The following is a 10,294-nucleotide window of genomic DNA, read 5'->3' on the forward strand; positions in this document are numbered from 1 at the left end:
TAGTGAGATTCACATTTAGAATTAATCCATTATTTGCAAGGAATTCAAATGCGGTACTGCTTTTCGTGGAAGGATCAGAACACGGTAACTACACTCTCAAACAGAATGGCATATGATCATAACCAGGTTGGAGAAAAACTTTACAACGCTTTGCACAATAATTAAATGGAGTTGCATTACATTTCACGACGAGAGCAGATTTTTTCCAGCAAATTGGAAGACAGGTTTGCAGATGGGAAAGCAAGCAAGAAAGCTCCGTTCTTGTCCATGGAAAAGGCTGCAGTTGAAGAACAAAGCAGTTTCTGCCCACTTCCGAACGGGGGAGCTTTCGCGTGTTAGGCGAACGTGATGACCACAACACTACAGAAACAAGCCATGAACTGTTGGACATTACTGCAATTTCGATTCTTGCTTTGCAAAATGATTTCACCCATTGCTCGAAACAGGACGACTTTCACGTTTACACGGAACACGAAACACTCCGGACTACAGGGAAAATGCACAAAGCTGAGCAGGCCGTGTTCCACATCATACCATGCAGCATAGTTTCAGTCACTGTGTCTGTTTTGCAGAATAAGAGTCCCAATGAATGTTCTCCACCCTAAAATCGGAGGTAGCATTACAATCCGAGAACGACAGATCACATTGTGAGGATGCTCTGACCTCGGAGCCAGTTCGAGATGCCACTTTCCTCGCCTTTTATCTTAACCGTGCAATTTGCTGCAGAGATGTTCACTCCTGGACATGAGCCATATGGATACCAACTGAATTGGAAACCTGTGAGGGAATCGACGAGAAGCGACTCAATAAATTTTGCTAAATTCCATAGTGCTTATTAGACATGCAGTTTCTTTTCACGTCAATCTAAAAGGCAATTTCTGAACATAGTAACAGAAGTCAAAAGGTAATGACACGTGAAATTGATGACAAAATATGGACAAGGATGTCGTCAATGTTTGGACCGTAGGGCGAGGTGGAATAGGCTGGGACGACGTTCCCTGCAGCGTAATGGCTGCGACATGATCTTATGGAAGGATTGTAAACTGAGTATTTACGTGTTTTACCCAAGTTGGGGTGAGTTGAAAACTCGAGAGTATAGGTTTAAGGTGAGTGGGCTGAAAATGACGAAGGACCCGAGGCACATTTCCAACACAGAATGTTGTGCGTGTATGGAATGAGTTACCAGAGGAAGTGGAGGAGGCTATTACACTCAGAAAATTGCAAAGGTAATTGGATGATTTCTGGATAGGATGTGTTTAGAGGGATTGGGGCCAAATGCTGGGGAACGGGACTTGTTTAATCTTGGCTATGTGGTGAGCATGGACGAGATACACCGAAGTATCTGTTTCCACGCGGTGTACCCCAATAACGTTGTATTGCTTACACCAGCTTTAAATGATTACTTTTTAGCGGAGCTTGACGTCGCAGTCTGTGGCACAATCACTTCGTCTGTTCGGCTGCTCACGGGAAAGGTAGTATTGTGAAACACTGCAGAAACGAACGACTTTCTTACTTTTGCTCCGAATGACCATACTCTGTGAAATATTCCCAGATCCTCAGTTGAGGATTTTTGCTGCTGGAAGTTACCTCAGAAACCCTGTTAACTCGTAATGTATTGATCGAATCGCAAAACAGAAAGCATTTAACATGGAACATAAACAAAACTGGCAAACCTAATGCATTTTCAGACACAGCGAAGCATGAATGGTAAATGTGCGGCAGTCCGAGGGCATGAGCCATAAAGTAATCACACAACTAACAACAGGGCAATTCCAAACTACTCTTTCAAACATGCTGGAGCGTTAGTGCACCACCACTTGCCAGACAATGCTGAAAAGAGGGAAAGAAAGAACATAATAAGAATGGGCCATAAAAAGTGAATTTCACCAATCACAGTCTCGATAAGATTACCTTTCCCTTCCGATGTCTCCAGGACGGAGATGAAGTAAATGGGATAAATTCAATAACATATGACATCGAAATTCATTGGAACGGTTTTCCCATTGGCCAGAAAACCAAATAACGATGAGTCGAGTCACCGTAGGACTTTGTTTCACAACAACGATGAAATAACAGTCTCCATTCGGTTCCAGTAAAAGCTTAACTTACCTGGAACAGCAGAGCCGTTTGTGATTTTCCACGCGGGAGGCTAGTGCGATCATGACAGCAGAGACACTTTGAAATATTTGGCACAATGCCACACCACAGTTAATTCCCCGCGACGCAAACGCATTTTTCATTTGTTTTCAACATCAATACAGTGGGGACTGAAACAGCATTTTAACAAGCTGCAAAGTTGGAGTTGATCAGCACAAATGGCAGCGGTGTGATTCGAATCAACGCCCCATTCAAAAACCGGACCCGAGATCGAGCACCATAGACCGCTCGGCCACACTGCCAGCCGGCATGACTACCAGCCGGCATGACTACCAGCCGGCACGACTACCAGCTGGCCGAGCGCCCGAATTTCTTGCATTTCCAATTGTGCTCCTGCATAACTACAGATGCAAAGTCACATGAAAAGGGTTCCATGATCCCTCTCTGACTCGCACAGCTGCTGGGATGTGCCCGGCTGCAATGTCAATTTCGCAGCAGATAATGATAGCCTATGAATCCAGACAAAAATCAATGGTCGGCTGAGTCTATCTTCTCAGACTCTTTTCAGCTACAAATGTATCTGTGAGTGCGTGAGAATATATGTTAGCTTATGATTTGGTCAAATAACCATGAGCTGCTTGACATTACTGCAATTTCGATTCTTGCTTTGCTAAATGATTTCACCCATTGCTCAAAACAGGACGACTTTCAAGTTTACACGGAACACGAAACACACCGGACTACAGGGAAAATGCACAAAGCTGAGCAGGCCGTGTTCCACATCATACCGTGCAGCGCAGTTTCAGTCACTGTGTCTGTTTTGCAGAATAAGAGTCCCAAAGAATGTTCTCCACCCTAAAACCGGAGGGAGCATTACAATCCGAGAACGACAGATCACATTGTGAGGATGCTCTGACCTCTGGGCCAGTTCGAGATGGCACTTTCCTTGCCTTTTTGCATCTGGAAGTAACCTCTGAAACGCTGTTAATTCGTAATGTGTTGAGCGAATCGCAAAACAGAAAGCATTTAACATGGAACACAAACAAAACTGGCATACCTAATGCATTTTCTTACACAGCGAGCATGAATGATAAATGTGAGACAGTCCGAGGGCATGAGCCATAAAGTAATCTCACAACTAACAACAGGGCAATTCCAAACTACTCTTTCAAACATGCTGGAGCGTTAGTGTACCACCACTTCCCAGACAATGCTGAAAAGAGAGAAAGAAAGAACATAATAACAATGGGCCATAAAAAGTGAATTTCACCAATCACTGTCTCGATTAGATTACCTTTCCCTTCCGATGTCTCCAGGATGGAAATGAAGGAAATGGGAGAAATTCAATAACATATGACATCGAAATTCATTGGAACGACTTTTTCATTGGCTAGAAAACGAAATAACGACGAGTCGAGTCACCGGAGGACTTTGTTTCACAACAGCGATGAAATAACAGTCTCCATTCGGTTCCAGTAAAAACTCAACTTGTCTGGAACGTAGAGCAACAGTAGAGCTGTTGGCGATTTTCCGCGCGGGAGGCGAACACGATCATGACAGCACAGACACTTCGGAAAATTCGGCACTTTCCCACACCACAGTTAATTGCCCGGGAAGCAAACCCATTTTTCTTCTGTTTTAAACAGAAATGCGGCAGTTGCCGAAACAGCAGTTTCACAAGCTGCGTCGTTTAAGTTGATCAGCACAAACGGCAGCGGTGGGATTCGTAACCACACCTCTGTCGAGACTGGAGCCTAAATTCAGCGCCTTAGACCGCTCGGCCACACTACCAGCAGGCCTCTCGCCCGATTTTCTTGCATTTCCAATTGTGCTCCTGCATAACAACAGATGCAAAGTCACGTGAAAAGGGTTCCATTGTCACTCTCCGACTCGCACAGCTGCTGGAATGTGCCCGTCTACGATATCAAATTCGCAGCAGATAATGATAGCCCATCAATCCAGACAAAAACCAATGGTAAGCTGAGTACATCTTCTCACACTCTTTTCAGCTACAAATGTATCTGTGAGTGCGTGAGAATATATGTTAGCTGATGATTTGGTCAAATAACCATGAGCTGCTTGACATTACTGCAATTTCAATTCTTGCTTTGCTAAATGATTTCACCCATTGCTCGAAACAGGACAACTTTCACGTTTACACGGAACACGAAACACATCAGACTACAGGGAAAATGCACAAAGCTGAGCAGGCCGTGTTCCACATCATACCGTGCAGCATAGTTTCAGTCACTGTGTCTGTTTTGCAGAATAAGAGTCCCAATGAATGTTCTCCACCCTAAAACCGGAGGTAGCATTACAATCCGAGAACGACAGATCACATTGTGAGGATGCTCTGACCTCGGAGCTAGTTCGAGATGACATTTCCTGTGCCTTTTACCTTAACCGTGCAATTTGCTGCAGAGATGTTCACACCTGGACATGAGCCACATGGATACCCACTGAGTTGGAAACCTGTGTGGGAATCGACGAGAAACGACCCAATAAATGTTGCTAATTTCCATGGTGCTTATTAGAAATGCAGTTTCTGTTCACCTCCGTCTAAAAGGCAGTTTCTGAACATAGTAACAGAAGTCAAAAGGTAATTACCTCACCCTACCCCCACTCCGGAAGAGGTGCGAACTGCTCTTGAGCGCTTTTTGTTCTCGATGTGAAGAGCTCTCACGCCTGAGTCACCTTCACGTCTCTGGTTGCTGAGTGAATCACAAAGAAGGAATTTCACCAGAGCTGCAACTGCCTCACTTCCCCACTCGCTCTCCCCGTTTACATTTTCCTGCTCGTCAGTGATTTAACGAAAACCAAATGGATGCGATGTCATTCTGTAGCCTCTCTGTCGATTCCTCCGTTTCAGTTCCAAAGTGGCCTTGATCTCGGGGCGCAACTTATTACTAGCGACGCTAGTATTTCCATTTCATTGCTGTTGTTGATTGAATGAGCCACTAACGTGCGAACTGCTCCAAAACATGATTCAGGACCTCTGGTGCCAACTCTCGCACGTTGAATAATGACAGACAGCTTCCAAATGAGGTCTTTCAGAGACGACTTTGGGGTACATTTGACGGACAGACAAGTTCAGGAATCCGTGGTGGGCTGTGACACCAGCGCATCAGCTTCTTCCCTGTCTTTGAACCGGGCCGCCTGCGCAAGGAATGCAAATGCGGTACTGCTTTTCGTGGAAGGATCAGGAGGCGGTAACTACACTCTCAAACAGAATGGCTTATGATCAGGTTGGAGAAAAACTTTACAATGCTTTGCACAGTCATTAAATGGAATTGCATTACATTTCACTACGCGAGCAGATCTGTTCAAACAAATTCGAAGGCAGCTTTGCAGATGGGAAAGCAAGCAAGAGAGCTCCGTTCTTGTCCATGTAAAAGGTGACAGTTGAAGAACAAAGCAGTTTCTGCCCAGCTTCGAACTGGGATCTTTCGCGCGCAAGGCGAACGTGATGACCACTACACTACAGAAACCAGCCTCAGCCGCCCCTGCTGGGGCTTAGTGGCATCCAGCACTGAGGGTTGAAGCCATTCTACCTTTCACCTTTGTGTTTCAAATAGCTCGTTGTTTAATGGGACTTGTTTAATTTTGGCTTTGTGGTGAGCATGGACGAGATACACCGAAGTATCTGTTTCCACGCGGTGTGCCCCAATAACGTTGTGTTACTTACACCGGCTTTAAAGGATTTCTTTTTAGCGGAGCTTGCCGTCGCAGTCTGTGGCACAATCATTTCGTCTGTTCGACTGCTCACGGGAAAGTAGTATTGTGAAAGTAGGATCTTTCACGTGTTACGTGAACGTGTTGACCTCTACACGACAGAAACAAGCCTCAGCCGCCCGTGTCACGTCTTAGCGACATCCAGCCTTGAAAGGTGAAGCCATTCTGCGTTTCACCTTTATGTTTCCATTAACTCGTTGTTGTCCAGAGTAATTGGCATCTTGAAAAAAAAGACACGTTTCCAATTCAGTTCCAACACACAATTCCAACTCAGTGGGTATCCATGTGGCTCATGTCCAGGTGTGAACATCTCTGCAGCAAATTGCACAGTTAACGTAAAATGCAGAAACACATACACACCAACCTGCACCAATACCTGTCTTCTGTTATTAAACAGGTACAGACAGTAACACAAGCACACAACCTTCCACCACTACCTTGTCTCCTGCAGATATATGCAGAAATACACTCAATCCTCTATCATCACGCTGTCTCCTTCCATTAAAAAGATATACACAAAAACACACACACAGAACTCTTCACCAAAATCCTGTTTCTTGCCAGTAATCCGATATACACTAAAACACACAACACAATCCTCCACCACCACGTTGTCTCACGCTATTAAGCTGATATACGCAGAAGCACACACACACACACCCTTGCTCCAACACCTTGCCTCCGGTCAATAAACAGATATACACAGAAACACACACAAATCTCTAAAGCACCTCCCTGTCTCCTGCCATTAAAAAAATATAACAGAAACACACACAATCATCTGCGACCACACTGTCTCCTGCCATTACACAGATCTACACAGAAACACACGCACACACACTCACACACACAATGGTGCACCTTCACACACTCTCCGGCAATTAAACAGGTATAAAAAGAAACACACACATATCTCGACACCATCCCCCTGTCTCCTGCCATTAAATAGACATACACAGAAACACACACACACACAACCCTTCACCACCACATGGTTTTCTGCCATTAAACAGATATACACAGAAACAAACAAACACACACGCACACACGCACACAAACACACACGCACACACAACCCTTGACACCCAATTTGTTTCCTGTCATTAAGCAGATATACACAGAAACACACACACAACCCTCCACCACCACCCTGTCTCCCGCCATTAAGCACGGATATGCAGAAACACATACACACCAACCTGCACCAACAGGTTGGTGTGTATGTGTTTCTGTTATTAAACAGGTACAGACAGAACCACAAGCACACAACCTTCCACCACCACCCTGTCTCCTCCCATAAACAAATCTATGCAGAAACACACATACACAACCCTCCACCATCCCGCTGTCTCCTTCCATTAAACATATATACACAGAAACACACACACACAAGCCTCCACCACACCCTGTTTCCTGCCATTCATCAGATATACATTGAAACATACAACTCAACCCTCCACCACCACGCTGTCTCTCGTGATTAAGCAGATATACACAGAAACACACATACACACAACCCTCCACTAACACCCTGTATCCTGTCAATAAAGAGAAACACACACACATCCCTCCACCACCACATTGTTTTCTGCCATTAAACAGATATACACAGGAACACACACACACACACAAACACGCACACACAATCATTGACACCCAATTTGTCTCCTGTCATTAAGCAGATATCCAAAGAAACACACACGCAACCCTCCACCTGTCTCCTGTAATTAAACAGGTATATACAGAATTACACACACAAAACTCCAGCACCACCCTGTCTCCGGATATTAAACAGTTATACACAGAAACACACACTCACCATCCTCCACCACGACGCTGTCTGCTGCTATTAAACAGAAATTTACAGAAACATACAGCAACCCTCCACGACCACCGAGTCTCCTTTCATTAAACAGATATACACAGGAACGCAAAAACACACAACCCTCCATCACCACCCTGTCTCCTACGATTATACAGATATACACAGAAACACGCACACACCACCTTCCACCACCGCCCTGTCCCCTATCATTAAACAGATATGCAGTGAAACACACACATACCCAAACCTCCATCACCAACCTGTCTCCTGCAATTAAACAGATATACACAGAAACACGCACATACTCCCTCCACCACCACCCTGTCTCCTGCCATTAAACGGATACACACAGAAACACAGACCCATACATCGCCCTACCACCACCTTGTCTCCTGTCATTAAACAGATATGCACTGAAACACACATACATCTCCCCACCACCACCCTGTCCTCAGCAATTAAATAAATATACACAGAAATACACACACGCACAATCCTCCACGACCACCCTGTCTCCTGCCATTAAACAGATATACACAGAAACAAACACACGCAACTCTTGGCCACCATCCTATCTCCTGCCATTAAACAGATATACACAGAAACAAACACTCACAACTCTCGGCCACCACCCTGTCTCCTGTCATTAAACAGATATACACAGAAACAAACACAACTCTCGGCCACCACCCTGTCTCCTGTCATTAAACAGATATACAAAGAAACACTCATACATACACAACCCTCCACCACCATCCTGTCTCCTGCAAATAAGCACATAGACACAGAAACACAGATATTCTACCCTCCACTACCACACTGTGTCTTGCCATTAAATAGATTTACGCAGAAACACACACACACACACACCAGCCTCCTCCACCACCGTGTCCTGCAATTAAACTGATACATACAGAAACATACAGTCATATTTCCAGCACCACCCTGTCTCCTGTCATTAAGCAGTTAAACACAGAAACACACACACATCCCTCCTCCACCACTGTCTCCTGTTATTAAACAGTTATACACGGAAACACGCACGCACACTACCCTCCACCACCACCCTGTCTCCAGCCCTTAAATAGATGTATACAGAAACACACGCACACAACACTCCACGAACACCCTGTGTCCTGCTATTAAACAGGTGCACACAGAAATACACACAATCCTTCATCACCACCCTGTCTCTTGCCATTAAACAGAAATGCACTGAAACGCACACACATCCCTCGACCACCACCCGGTTTCCTGCCATTAATCAGATATGCACAGAAACACACACACACAACCCTCCACGATAGCCCTGTCTCCTGCCATTATACAGATATACACAGAAACATGCAAGCAATCCTCCATCATCACCCTGTCTCCTGCCCTTAAATAAATATACACAGAAATACACACACACACAATCCTCCACCACCACCCTGTATCCTGAAAGTAAAGTATATACACAGAAACACACACATACCGTCCTCCTCCAATACCCTGTCTCCTGCAAATAAACAGATATACACAGAAACATACATGCATATCTTCAGCACCACACTGCCTCTGCCATTAAACAGATATACACAGAAACACACATACACACAACCCTCCACGAACACCAGTCTGTCCCCTGTCATTAAGCAGATATATACAGAAAAACGCACACAACCCTGCACCACCACCTTATCAACTACCATTAAACAGACTGGAACAGAAAAAAAAACGCACAGACAACCCGACACCAACACTCTGTCTCCTGGCATTAAACTGATATACACAGAAACACACACAAACACACACACACACAACCCTCCACCACCACACTGTTCTCGTGCCATTGAGCAGATATACATAGAAATACACACACACAACCCTCGACCATCACCCTGTCTCCTGCCCTAAGACAGATCTACACAGAAGCACACACACATACTAAACCCTCCACCACCACCCTGACTGCTGCCATTAATCAGATATGCACATAAACATACACACACACACACACAATCCTCCCCAATCACACACTCTCCGGTGATTAAACAGATTTAAACAGAAACACACACACACCTCGACACCAACACCTTGTCTCCTGCCATTGAACAGATATACACAGAAACACACAGAAACACACGCACACACACAAGCACACACAACCTTTGAACAGCAATTTGTTTCCTGTCATTAAGCAATTAAACAGATATTTACAGAAACATACAAACAACCCTCCACCGCCACTACCCAGTCTCCAATCATTATAAATATATGCACAGAAACACGCACATTCATTCCTCCAACACCACACTGTCTCCTGAAATTAAACATATTGACACACAAACACACACACCCACCACCCTCCTCCACCACTCTGTCTCCGGCAATTAAACAGATATATACAGAAACATAAAGACATATCTTCAGCACCACCCTGTCTCCTGCCATTAAACAGACATAGACAGAAACAAACACACAAACAACCCTCCACTATCACATTGTTTTCTGCCATTAAACAGATGTACATAGAAACACACACGCACACGCACACATAAGCATTGAGAACCAATTTGTTTCCTGTCATTAAGCAGATATACACAGAAACACACACACAAACCTCCACGACCACCCTGTCTACATTCATTAAACAGT

General features: G+C 44.7%; 1 non-coding gene across 1 annotated transcript; it reads right to left on the bottom strand.

The window, feature by feature from the left end:
• Positions 1-5,513: 5,513 nt before the first annotated feature.
• trnaa-ugc (transfer RNA alanine (anticodon UGC)) lies at positions 5,514-5,585 on the bottom strand. The gene has a single exon. It is a non-coding gene; the product is annotated as a tRNA-Ala (tRNA).
• Between the last annotated feature and the right edge of the window lie 4,709 nt (positions 5,586-10,294).

The sequence above is a fragment of the Chiloscyllium plagiosum genome, unplaced genomic scaffold, assembly GCF_037043375.1.
Source record: "Chiloscyllium plagiosum isolate Xiang-an unplaced genomic scaffold, Cpla_swu_hap1 HiC_scaffold_46, whole genome shotgun sequence".
NCBI lineage: Eukaryota > Metazoa > Chordata > Chondrichthyes > Orectolobiformes > Hemiscylliidae > Chiloscyllium > Chiloscyllium plagiosum.